Source organism: Nycticebus coucang, chromosome 7, assembly GCF_027406575.1.
Source record: "Nycticebus coucang isolate mNycCou1 chromosome 7, mNycCou1.pri, whole genome shotgun sequence".
NCBI classification, from domain to species: Eukaryota; Metazoa; Chordata; class Mammalia; order Primates; family Lorisidae; genus Nycticebus; species Nycticebus coucang.
This window is the reverse complement of record NC_069786.1, coordinates 79,332,824-79,347,246: the sequence shown is the minus strand read 5'-3', so window position 1 is coordinate 79,347,246 and position 14,423 is coordinate 79,332,824. Positions and strand designations below refer to the sequence as shown.

Genomic DNA, 14,423 nt, shown 5'->3' with positions numbered 1-14,423 from the left:
TGCGAAACTTGGTAAATGTAGAATATAAATGTTTTGGCACAGTAACTGAGATAACGCCGGAAAGGCTATGTTAACCACTGGGATAAAAATGTGTCAAATGGTTTATGAAGTGAGTGTATGATGCCCCATAATCATATCATTGTATACACTTATGATTTAATAAAAAATTAAAAAAAAAAAGAAAACTATGAAATCCTCAGAATGGGAATAGCAGAGGATATTAACAAATGGAAGAACATACCATGCTCATGGATGGGAAGAATCAACATTGTTAAAATGTCTATACTTCCCAAAGCAATCTACCTATTCAATGCCATTCCTATCAAAATACCAACATCATACTTTCAAGATTTGGAGAAAATGATTCTGCGTTTTGTATGGAACCGGAAAACACCCCGTATTGCTAAGGCAGTTCTCTGTAACAAAAATAAAGCTGGGGGCATCAGCATACCAGATTTTAGTCTGTACTACAAAGCCATAGTGGTCAAGACAGCATGGTACTGGCACAAAAACAGAGACATAGACACTTGGAATCGAATTGAAAACCAAGAAATGAAACTAACATCTTACAACCACCTAATCTTCGATAAACCAAACAAGAACATGCCTTGGGGGAAAGACTCCCTATTCAATAAATGGTGTTGGGAGAACTGGATGTCTACATGTAAAAGACTGAAACTGGACCCACACCTTTCCCCACTCACAAAAATTGATTCAAGATGGATAAAGACTTCAATTTAAGGCATGAAACAATAAAAATCCTCAAAGCATAGGAAAAACACTGGAAGATACTGGCCTGGGGAAAGACTTCATGAAGAAGACTGCCATGGCAATTGCAACAACAACAAAAATAAACAAATGGGACTTCATTAAACTGAAAAGCTTCTGTACAGGAGACAGAACCAAAGGAGACAATAACCAAAGCAAAGAGACAACCTACACAATGGGAAAGGATATTTGCATATTTTCAATCAGACAAAAGCTTGATAACTAGGATCTATAGAGAACTCAAATTAATCCACATGAAAAAACCAATAATCCCTTATATCAATGGGCAAGAGACATGAATAGAAGTTTCTCTAAAGATGACAGATGAATGGCTAACAAACACATGAAAAAATGTTCATCATCTCTATATATTAGAGAAATGCAAATCAAAACACCCTTGAGATATCATCTAACCCCAGTGAGAATGGCTCACATCACAAAATCTCAAAACTGCAGATGCTGGTGTGGATGTGGAGGGAAGGGAACACTTTTACACTGCTGGTGGGACTGCAAACTAGTACAACCTTTCTGGAAGGAAGTATGGAGAAACCTCAAAGCACTCAAGCTAGACCTCCCATTTGATCCTGCAATCCCATTACTGGGCATCTACCCAGAAGGAAAGAAATCCTTTTATCATAAGGACACTTGTACTAGACTGTTTATTGCAGCTCAATTTACAATCGCCAAAATGTGGAAACAGCCTAAATGCCCACCAACCCAGGAATGGATTAACAAGCTGTGGTATATGTATACCATGGAATACTATTCAGTTATTAAAAAAAATGGAGACTTTACATTCTTCGTATTAACCTGGATGGAAGTGGAAGACATTATTCTTAGTAAAGCATCACAAGAATGGAGAAGCATGAATCCTATGTACTCAATTTTGATATGAGGACAATTAATGACAATTAAGGTTATGGGGGGGAAGCAGAAAGAGTGACGGAGGGAGGAGGGTGGGGCCTTGGTGTGTGTCACACTTTATGGGGGCAAGACATGATTGCAAGTGGGACTTTACCTAACAATTGCAATCAGTGTAACCTGGCTTATTGTACCCTCAATGAATCCCCAACAATAAAAAAAAAAAAAGAAAGTTGTAAAAATTATTCGTCATAGACATTCAAAATATTACTATATAAATGCAAAAGAGTTCCTTTACTAGGATTTGACAAGTAAACCCCTAGGTTAGGTTTGAAATATTTGACAATTCAAAAGTGTCACCTCCTTTTAAATCATTATTACTAGAATCCTTATGAACCAAAGGCAGGGCCCTTTCTCTCGTCATTACCATTTATTCTTTATCATTGTCTGAGAATTAAGGGCAATGAAAACACAAACTGAGTGGTATGAAAAATTAACCAAAATAAGAGGTTCAAAAACACACTTTCAATAGTTTCAACACATTTCCAATCCTTTTTGCTAGGCTGTAAGTCTCACACTTTAATGAGATATCTGCTCAGCTCCCTGACCGAGTGCCTCCCCATGTATCAGTCCTTGTGCCCAGTAGGAGAGGAGGCCTACAGAGAGGAACAAAGCAGAAGGGCCCCGTGTGAAAGTGCTTTCTTTCCAGAGGTCTGATCACCCTGGCCTACTTTCTGCAGCAATACTGTTACGTTAGTTTAGCCCAAATCCCTCCTAACCCCGATACTGCCTTTTGGCAATTTTCTGTCCGCTCACTCCTATCCTGCTCCTTGGTGTGAGCTCCCACCTACCCTTGCTGTATTCAGAATTGAGCCTGGTTCTATATTAAGGTTTCTTTTCTTCCATTTGCAATAATCATAAATACAGTCTTTTTTCCTAATCACTTTAGCTATTGTTCAGCTCTGGTTTTTCTTTGATAAAGAAAATAAGTAAGACATGCAATAGGAAATAAGTTGATGGGTAGTCTATTTTAGGCAGGGTGGCCAGAAAGACCCTACTGAGAGGTATTAGGTCACCTCAGTCAGAATCCCCCTTATCCCTTTTATTTCCTCTTAGTTATTTTCTATTCACTGATCGGTACCCTGCTCTCTGGCTATAAATTCCCACTTGCCCATCCTGTGTTTGGAGTTAACCCAGTCTTTCTAACTCATGGCCGGACTCAGTTGGCAGTAATCCCTGTACCTGCTATAGTGATCCTGAATGAAGTCTTCTTTACCATGCTTTTACAAGTGTCATATAATCGTTTTTTCATTAACAGTATTCAGAATTTCAGAAGGTGAACATTCCTAGAAGGTCCATGATACCAGTAGCCTAATGAAAACACAGAAAGTTTTGGTTGTTCCAGATCCTCAACATTGACTGATACGGGTGGCCGGGTCAGGATGGGGAAGAGAGCTTTAGTAGAGTCAACCCTGCCATCACCATGGCTCTGAATTCCTTTTCACTTATCAAACAGATAAAGTGAGAGGTTGGCCTGGCAGAGAAGCTGTTCTTCCCTTGTCATCGCTGGCTTAGTCTCCTTGCCAGGAGATAACTTAGTTACCGTGGGCTCCTAAAAGTGTTCTTTGGCAGCCTTGCCTGAATCTAGAGTGTGATTTCATGCTTATTTTTTTCTGCAGCTCATACTTGTCTGTGATTTTTGAAAATTAACTGTAAATTTTAATAAATGGCCTACACTTTGGATATTATTTTCACTTTACAGGGACTTGGGCATTAACTATCTTTTATGTATATGCTAATCAATATCAACAAACTATAAGATTTTTGCCTTGTAAAAAGCACTTGTACTTTCTTTTATAGAGCAGTGTGTGAGTGGGAAGATCTTGACAGTAGAAAATAAAAGTATGCCTTCCACAATTCTTTTCTTATGGTAACCAGTTTTATTTGAGGCTATCAAAATGCCAGCAGGTGATTTCTTTTCTACTGAAGTACAATGCAGCATAACTATTCTCTCTTTTCACATAAAGCATTTAAATCAGAGTGGGTTTGCTGCCTCTGTCTAAGAGTTGAAGGCCGAGAGGTGCATAGCATTCATGAAGATGAGAGATGGATTAGCTTCATAATAGGCATTTGTTTTTTTAATGAAAAAAATACTTTTCGACATATTGAGACCCTTGTCTTTTGAGTCATTTGATTAATGTGATGCCCAAAATTAGTCACAGGAAAAATATGGTTCACATTTGATTTTCAAACTCAAAAAAAAAATTGTAAAAAATATAATCCCTTGTTTTACTTTAAAATTTAAAAAGCTAAGAGAAAAAAATGTTTCAAGATATTAATATTTTTATTCTGAATTTTAAAAAATTCAGAATAAAACATGTGCCTCCTCCCTTCCCACTCTAGCACTACGTTCATGCTCCCTGCTTATCTTTTCTTCCATCTCCTTCTTTCAAAGGTAGAGACTGGCTGATCTGACTAGTCAGTGTCTAGTAAAATTAGTGAGAACACTGCATACTAAAAGGCAGTGTTCCATGTTTTGCGACTTCTCTTCCCTTCTTCACACGCAGTGTGAGTAGGTTAATCCTGGATGAGGGCTGTCCCCTGCCAATTTACGCTCTCTACAATCAAGCCTAAGCCTAATAGAACATTAAATACCAGGAATTTGGATTTGAGGTTGTTGATGAGAATGTAGTTCTGCCCTTTTAAATAACAGACTCAAATTTCTTAGAAAGCTACTTCCATTATCATTGATTGATCAGGTTGAGTTCATTTCCAGCACCAGAGGGAGCCCCAGTTGGCTTAATCCAGCAAACACAGGTTATCTTTCTGGTCATGGGACTGGTTCACAGAGGACATGTACCCCTGTGAGATACAAGGGAATGTTCTGGAAAGAATTGTCATGGGTCTTTCTTCTACTGGATGTGAAAGTGTGAAGATCTGAGAATTATAGCTGTGCAGCCTTTTGCTACCAAGAAGATCCACTGTGAGAATGAAGCTCACTCATGGGGGAAAGCACAGCTGGGACACACAGAGAAAACAAATCTTGATGATATTGTTTGAAAGTCTGAGAAACCACAACTGAAGAAAGCATTATCACTAGAATCTCCGTTTGTAGGTCCCACAGATTTCCTATTTTTGTTTAAGTCAGGTTGAGCTCAGTTTCTGTCACTGGTAAAAACAGGACTCTGTTACGGGAGGGCAGGTAGGAGGTTTAGACCATGTATTACATCATGGGTAGGAGATGACTGGTGAGGGGTAGTTATTGGATGCTGACTCAACTAATAATAACATGATACTTTAGCTTTAATTTGGCTGCTAAGATTACGAAAAGTAGAAGCTTTGAGGTAAGGCCTCAAGGTCTGAGACATTTCTATTGCCCTTGAGGGACACAGATAAATTTTATACAGTAGTCAATAGTTCATTATTGAATTTATGTGGATTTATATTCTTTAAAAAACCACTGTTATGGTAGGTTGGAAGATGAATTGGAATGAATGTGCAAGATGTAAAGGAGATAGTATCATTTGTGGTCACCACCTGAATAACAGGCATGAGGAAGAAGAAACAAAAGAAGACTTGGTAGTAGACAGTGAATGGAGACTGAAGTGTCTAAGATGTAGGCTCTGTGACCTTACAAGTTTAAAGTTGAGTAATTTGATGAGACCACCTGAATATTTATGGAACCCCTATTTGTGGCAGGTATGGTGCTGAGCACAATGGGGAAAGGTTTTGAGTAAAAAATACTGAAATACTATGTGTGAGAGTGTGGACGTTTGTTAGGTTTTATTTATTTTTTATTTTATTTGCTCATATTGAACCTCCTTTGTAAAATTCCCCATTGAGTGTTGGTAGTTAGAGTTCTACGTCCTATTATGGAAGCCAAAGGTGGCCAGATATTTCTTCTCACTTTTTTCACTTTCTAGCAGCAAGAATTTCCTTAGGGACCCAGGGTTAGTCAACTGATGCTCTTGACCAGATACAAAATTTGGAATTATTGATGTGAAGTCATTGAGTAGAGATCAGTTGTGGGTGAGAGTGCAGCCAGCTAGTATCCTTCTAGTAAATTCCTTTTTCTGACCAAGTGACCTGACAGCTATAAAAAAAGAGACTAATGCATACAAGACAGAACACAATACATGATTTAGTAGAATAAAAAAGAGGGAGCATGCTGTTAGCAATGAAAGAAATTCTCATGGACCAACTTCCTTTCAAAATGTTGGAGAGAGCCTTAAGGGGGAGGATTGTAACATTCCCTCCTCTGAGAATTTAGTTTATATACGCTCTCTGAACTCTAAAGATGTTACGGATTTAGTACTTTGTATTAGGCCACTGTCTTTGATGTTGGTGCTTCAAATTTTCATTAACGATATATTGACAATTTACATAGGAATCCTGTTTGTTGGGATCAATTTAATAGCAAGTGATAGATAGATGTATTGTTTATTTTAGGAATGAATAAAAGTCGTGAGAAATAAAATGTGTTAAAACCATAAAAAAATTTCATGAGTTTAGGGAACAGATTGCAAATGTGTTTATTTTGTTAATTTAAAATGTTTTTACTGTATTGTATAACACTAAAAATGGGAAGAGAAGGTATTGTTAAGCTTAAAGAGTGATCTTTAGAATATTATAGAAGAAAGGTTGGACTGTTAATGGATAGAAAAGTGGATTGGCACAGTTATATGTGCAATTATGAGAGCACTTAGAATCATCTTAATTAGTGAGAATTTATGATGGTTTTTAAATTGTTTTTGCTGTCAAATGTTTTTTTAAGAAATTGTCTACATACTAGTTCTGGTTTCCCCCTCATTTTACTTTGTTAGGGAAAGTTCTTCAAACAAGCTAATTTCCTCTGAGCAGAGGCAGGGAGGTACAACAGGTGAGTGTAAGACTGAATTGGAGATTAGTCCTGGATCTGCTGTTCCTGTGTCACCTCTGAGCTTTACTTTTCTCATTTTAAGATTAGGCTTAAATGAACACTCTTTATTTGCCTCATCATGTTGCTGTGAAGATTAAATGAACACCAGATATAAAATACTACTCCTATTAGTCTCTTTCCCCCTTCGATAGCCTGATTGTTCTTATAATCCTTATTGTACCTGCTGTATAACTTCCTGGATTATTCGCTCTCTGAGCTAGTGGATGGAAGCTCCATTAACACAGGGACTTTACCCATTTTGTTAATTGCTTCATTTCAAGAGCACAGAGTAATTCCTGACAGAGAGTAAGCACTGAATAGAATTTCTTTAACTCAGCAAGTAAATAAAGATGTTACTTTTTAAAAACCATGAGTATTTTTCTCTGAAAGCTTATCTCAGATTGGGGATCAGGCCCCAGGTGTTGGATTCAAGGAGGCCCATTTTATATTTGATTGGTTTTTGTCTATTTCTGTTGGGTACTCCACATTATCTCAAGACAAGATCGGTTGCATCCTTCTGAAAGTTTTATACAAGCTATTTGCTATAACCACCATTTTAAACATGTATCTCAATATCATGTTTTCCTGAGTTGTGCTACATATACATTTACTAAAACAATATTGATATCTTAGAGGTGAATGTTTCCTTTATCAATAGAGAAATACAGAATTTTGGCTTGAACCTAACAGATCCTAATGTTAATTTTGGTCAACAATAGTCATAAGTAAACTATTTCTTTAATAGAATCTATTACATTTTAATGCTCAGTGTTTTAGCCCCTCATTAAATCAAACCTCTTCTTATTGTAACTATTTTAGATTTTTCCACATCTCATAATTGTTTATTTACCCAATTTTATGTGAAGGAAAGATCCTTCACACACACACACTATATGTATATACACATAGATTGTGTATATATTATATAAATTATATATTATATTATATAAATTATATATTGTATTATATAACTATAATCTCCAAAGTACTTTCTCGAGTTATTTCTGTTGAGTACTTCTTGTCAGTATTGTCAGTACATGCTTTCATTTAAGATAATTTACTTATATAAGAATGAGGATTTTCTGTTTTGAAGTTTGCCAGTCATCACATTATTTTCATCACCACTACCAATATCATTCATCTGCATGAATTTACTTAGGTGTTACACTGTCCAATAGGATTTTTTAAATCTAGAATAATAGACTTCTAGAGTTAGAAGACTCTAGAAGATTGAGTGCTTTGAGGTTTCTCCATACTTCCTTCCAGAAAGGTTGTACTAGTTTGCAGTCCCACCAGCAGTGTAAAAGTGTTCCCTTCTCTCCACATCCACGCCAGCATCTGCAGTTTTGAGGTTTTGTGATGTGGGCCATTCTCACTGGGGTTAGATGATATCTCAGGGTTGTTTTGATTTGCATTTCTCTAATATATAGAGATGATGAACATTTTTTCATATGTTTGTGATCCTGCAATCCCATTACTGGGCATCTACCCAGAAGGAAAAAAATCCTTTTATCATAAGGACACTTGTACTAGACTGTTTATTGCAGCTCAATTTACCATTGCCAAAATGTGGAAACAGCCTAAATGCCCACCAACCCAGGAATGGATTAACAAGCTGTGGTATATGTATACCATGGAATACTATTCAGCTATTAAAAAAAATGGAGACTTTACATCCTTCGTATTAACCTGGATGGAAGTGGAAGACATTATTCTTAGTAAAGCATCACAAGAATGGAGAAGCATAAATCCTATGTACTCAATCTTGATATGAGGACAATTAATGACAATCAAGTTTATGGGGGGGGGAAGCAGAAAGAGGGATGGAGGGAGGAGGGTGGGGCCTTAGTGTGTGTCACACTTTATGGGGGCAAGACATGATTGCAAGAGGGACTTTACCTAACAATTGCAATCAGTGTAACTGGCTTATTGTACCCTCAATGAATCCCCAACAATAAAAAAAATAATAATAATAAATAAATAAATAAATAAATAAAAGAAGACTCTAGAAGAATTTAAAAAATCTAGGATTTTTAATGACATGCTTACTTACCACCCATAAACTTTAATTATTTCCTCAGGTTTTATTTTTTGGGTTTTTTTTTTTTGACACAGAGTTTTGCTCTGTCTCTCAGGCTACAGTGCCCAAAACTCTTAGGCTCAAGCGATCCTCTTGTCTCAGCCTCCCAAGAAGCTGGGACAACAGGTGACTGCCATAACACCCAGGTAATTTTTCAAGCTGGTCTCCAACTCCTGAGCTCAAGCAATCCCCTTGACTCAGTCTCCCAGAATGTTGGGATTACGTGTGTGAGCCACCATGCCAGGCCAGTTTTACCTGAGATTTTTATCTAGTCTTTTTTGTTCACATGCAGTCAGATTTAAATTGTCTGTAGGAAAATAGTTGAAGAAAGTCTTACTTACTTATTTCTGCCCATTAAATTAGGTGCTTAATATAAATATATGTATAATTGAGAAAAATGGCTTATTGTATTATATGTAGGTAACTTCATAACAAGGTTGTGAACGAAAGTTCTCTGAAAGGGAATTTTGGAGAAAGAGACTATTCCAGTGAATAGGTTGTTAACAGAGTAGATGTGGCCTTCAGTGTAAAATGAAGGTACCATTCAGAGAACAAAGAGAGGATTCAGTTTTAATGACCAGTTTTTGTCCTGATGGGGACATCAGGACCATTTATTCAAATGAAAGATTCAAACTTGCTTAGTTCTGATTGGCCAAGGCACTTGAGTTCTGATTTGTGATGAGCTGAGCGCCAATTAATGCAATTAAAATTCTGAGTAGGTGATGCAGGCCACAGCCTATTGGTTGGCTTAGGAGACCTGAACCGGAGAGGGACAGTCAGCTATGAAAATCTTAAAGTTAAGCACATATTTTGGTTTTCCACACCTTAGAAAAGGTGTGTAACCACTAGTCAGCAAATGGCTGTTTGGCTCCTTTTCAAATTAGCCCTAGTTAGGCACTGGGGATTCTTCTTTAGAGACCGGGTCTTTCAGGTTCACAAAATCAATAAAATAAGATTAGCAGAGGCCACCAGCTAGTACTCTCTCACCCCACAAGAATTTCAAGTTTCTCACCAGATATTTGTGTAGGAGAAAACTTATAATTATCACAGTCTAGAGACTAACTCTACTTTACATATAAACACACACACACACTTTGGGATAGTTTTAGTGTATACTGAATTTTCTAGGAATGTTACTATTGTACACATTGGTAGAAGATTGAAGATTTTTTTTTCTGTTTGGAATTTTCCACAGTTGTTTAGTTATATCATGTCACTGATGTGATCATGATATTTGAGTCAAGAGTCCCTCAGAGACCTCTTTCTCCATGTGTAGCTGTTACGCTCAAAGCAATTGGTGCAGTTGTTTGAATACTTCACAATGTCTTTGAGTGTCATCACGCCTGAGTGCTAACATAGGGAAATTAATATTATTTTATTGTATTATTTTTATTTAAGCATTATAGTACAGTTATATTGATTTAAAAATTTATATGGGTAACTTATTTATAGCATTTAGGCTGACAAAGGGAGTGCTACAAAACATTTGTTATTAAAAATATCTTTTCAGTGCAGTGATTTTGAAACTTTAGTGCGTATCAGAATCTTCTACAAATCTTGTCAAAATACAAATTGCTGGGCCCCAGCCTTGCAGGTCTGGGTGGGGGTCTGGCCATTAGTTTTGCTGACAAGTTCTCTTTTAATTCTGATGCTGCTAATCCAAGGACCTCCCTTTGAATTCAACCAGTCTAATAGGTTTAGGCTGGGGCTCAATGGAGGTAACATTTTGCTTCTATATTGAGTTCACAGCTATCTGGTTTCAAAGATATTAATTAGATCTGAACTTTCCAGAGTTAATTTGAATAAAAGCATGTTCATGATATATCAAAAATAATACAAATAGAATTTATGTTGAATAGTCAGCACACACACATCACATACTTGTTAGCAAATTTGTCCATTAAAGCAATGCCTTGAACAAAGAAATATTTTTCTAAAAACTGAACAAGTTCAGCTGGGCTCAGTGGCTCATACTTGTAATATAAGTGCGCTGGGAGGCCAAGGCATGTAAATCTCCTGAACACAGGAGTTTAAAACAAACCTGAGCAAGAGCAAGACCCCATCTTTACTAAACACAGAAAAAAATTAGCCCGGTATTGTGGCAGGTGTCTATCGTCCTAGCTACTGAGAGGAGGCTGATGCAAGAGGAGTGCTTGAACCCAGGAGTTTGAGGATGCTGTAAGCTAGTCTGATGTCATAGCACTGTAGCTTAGGCAACAGAGTGAGACTTTGTCTTCAAAGTAAAAAAGAAAAATTCACAAATCTTTTTAAAAATAAACAGACCAAATGTGGGCACTGTCCTTGTAGTTGGCTATGAAGTGTGATCTTTTCTAGGATGGAGAAAAAATGGCCTGCATCAAGAGGTATCCCCAAAGCATCTTCTTTCTTTTATCATCTTATGAGCTTTTTAGTGCATGCCAAATAATTGTAGTGCCAAAATGAATTACCTCCATGAAGAGTCTGGCCACTATCAAGCTAACTGGACCATGAAAACTTGAGCAGAAACTATGATCTAACTGTCTATTCTAAGGCCATAAATAGACATCAATCTAGTCACTTCTGGTCACAAAAAAATAATCTCAGTAATGATATAAATGGTTTATTATAATAAAGCATCCATCTTCATTTAAGGATTTCTAATCTCTCAGCTTGAATCTATTTCTGTGGACTGGCCGTGGTACGGAAAGAGGTGGGGGTGCAGTCACCTTCTGTCCTTTTTTCTTGCCCAGTACTTCCCCCTCGTTCACAAGGCTTCTTCATGTTTACTTGGTTGAAGGCTGGGTGGGAGGGAGGAGATCTTAAGCAGGAAGGCATAACTCGAATGTCCTGGGTTTTTCCATGGTGGTGAAATACTGGCCCTGAAGGGCTTTGGCAAACTCTGATGGAACACATTTGAGGGTTATTCATGCCTTCCCTTGGTGGAGGGAATTGAGTGAGTCTCTCTGGCCAGTCACTCATAGTCATCTGGAGGCCCAGAGGGAACAGTAGGTCTACTTTCCTTCTTCTGAGGTCTTTGCAAATTTCCTGGAGGCGCTCTTTAGCAGGATGTAAGGCAATCCCAGAGCACTCCATTCTTTTCCAGTCTGTGAGAAACCTGAGTAAAACTCCCTACTAACCCGGAAGTACAGGCTTCCCCCAGGGCAGCAATTTCTTTTTTCTTAAATGTTAGTATTTTGCCCTAGTCACAATTTTGCCCTTAGTCACACCTAAGGCTGTGGTGTCCTCTACACTCTAGGAGACATCTATCAATCTTTCCAAGTGGTGCCACTAAAACCCCTTTCCCTACATCATAGGAGAGGGAAAGACAAAGCTAGGTTGTCCCCACTGGGAGGGACATGGGTTTGGGGGACTCAGGGCTCATCAGAATCTGTTCCAGTTCCTTACATTCCTTCTGGCCTCTGAATCTCTGTTACTTGGTAGTAGATAATTGCCCTGGGGTCACAAACTGGCTCCCAGACTCTTCCTTTGCAAATCCTACTTGGGCCTACAACTTATTTACAATCATGAGACAAATTGTCACTTTTTTTGGTTGGAGTTCATTAGAAATTGTAATGGAAAATGTCTCATCATATACATTTGCCACAATTTACTAGTCTATGTGCCCCCATGATAAAAAGAAATTTGAAAAAAAGAATAATAAAAGAAATCTTAAAAAAAAGAGAATGTCTCATTGTAACACTCTATTCCAGTAAAACAGTGTGGATTGGTTCATTTCAGCAGAAGAAAGATTTTTTTGATTGGTGCTAATCATGGAATCAAGTTGCTAAAAGTTAAGAGTAATGAACATAAAGAAAACACAAAAACTTCAAGGATACATGCAAAAGAGCCAGGAGTCTAATCTTTGTCAGGGCAGAACATGTCTGTCTTGTTCATGCCTGTATAGCCAGTGCCCAGCAGAAGTTTCAGCTCACAGTTAGCTCCAAATGAGTGTTGAATGAAAGAAAATGGAAAAAAAAACAACAACAAAAAAAAAGTACAGAGTATAAGTAGTAAGAAAGACAAAGAGATAAAAGGAACAGAAGAGAGGGACAGCTAGGAGCTGTCAGAGGGGAGGGGACACTGCACCACTCTGAGCATCCTCAGGCTCAGCTTCTTCCCTGCCAGTGTTCTCAGCACTATCAAGAGTTAAGCAACTAGGATCCCAGAGGACCGACTTGCGGCTGAGGACCTCGGCGGCAGGCTCAGGTTCGGGACCATGAGCTGAATTTCTCTGCAGAGTCCTTGGTCTCAGGAAATTGAAGAATGAATTCACGGACCACCACAAATTAGAAATAAAACAAGAATATGGCACGTCAGCACTGCTTGCTGTTGTACAAATGACTAAAGGTCCCTGTTAATGCAGAAAGGCAAGAAATAGGAATGAGAAACAGAAGCGCCCAGAGGAGGAGCAAAGTGCCTCCATCTGCAGTGGAGAAGATTTTCTTAAACATGGTTCTGTAAGTAGAAAATTAATGTGAGAAGAACTGCAGCAGGAGGCGGAGCAAGATGGCAGCCGAGTAACAGCTTCCTTGCATCTGGGCACCGTGAGTCTGGGGATATAGGACTCCAGGCATCTCTGGCTGGTGGGATCTGCCTATCATCACCCCTGAGAGGATACAGGGAGTCAGCGAGAGACTTCTGGACCCCAAGAAGACTAAAACAGTGGAAAACCGGCAAGTGGTCGCGTGTGTTCAATCCGTCTAAACCCGCCCGCAACTTCCACAGGCATGAGAACTTAAAGAGCAAGAGGAAATGAAAGGAAAATTAGGGCAAGGAACCAGATAAAAGAAATCACTCATGAGGAAGAATCAGCAGAAAACTCCAGGCAACATGAAGAACCAGTCCAGAACTACCCCGCCAAGGGACCATGAGGTAGCTACTGCAGAGGATTCCACCTATACAGAAATGTTAGGAATGACAGAAAGGGAATTTAGAATACACATGTTGAAAACAATGAAAGAAATGATGGAAACAATGAAGGAAACTGCTAATAAAGTGGAAATTAACCAAAAGGAAATTGAAAAACAGAATCAAATAAGAGATGAACGATATGAAGAATATAAAAAGGATAGAGCAGAGCTGAAGGAAATGAAACAGTCAATCAGGGAACTTAAAGATGCAATGGAAAGTATCAGCAACAGGTTAGACCATGCAGAAGAAAGACTTTCAGAGGTAGAAGACAAAGTTTTTGAGATAACTCAGATAGTAAAAGAGGCAGAAAAGAAGAGAGAGAAAGCAGAACGTTCACTGTCAGAATTATGGGACTTTATGAAGCGTTCCAACATACGAGTTATAGGAATTCCAGAAGGGGAAGAAGAATGCCCCAGAGGAATGGAAGCCATACTAGAGAATATTATAAAAGAAAATTTCCCAAATATCACCAAAGATTCTGACACACTGCTTTCAGAGGGCTATCGGACGCCAGGTCGCCTCAACTCTAACCAAGCTTCTCCAAGACACATTGTGATGAAACTGTCCAAAGTCAAGACAAAAGAAACGATTCTGCAAGCTGCCAGGAGTAAGCGCCAGTTGACCTACAGGGGCAAATCCATCAGAGTGACCGCAGACTTCTCCAATGAAACTTTCCAAGCAAGAAGACAATGGTCATCTACCTTTAATCTACTTAAACAGAACAATTTCCAGCCCAGAATTCTGTACCCTGCTAAGCTAAGCTTCAAAATTGACGGAGAAATCAAATCATTTACGGATATACAAACATTGAGGAGATTCGCAACAAGACCAGCTCTACAGGAAATACTTCAACCTGTTCTGCACACTGACCACCACAATGGATCAGCAGCAAAGTAAGAACTCAGA

The 14,423-nt window shown here is 38.3% G+C and overlaps 1 protein-coding gene across 4 annotated transcripts in view; it reads left to right on the top strand.

Moving 5' to 3' along the window:
- PDE1A (phosphodiesterase 1A) overlaps window positions 1–14,423 on the top strand; it is a 402,616-nt gene that overhangs the window by 72,035 nt on the left and 316,158 nt on the right. The gene's annotated exons all lie outside the window — the stretch shown is intronic.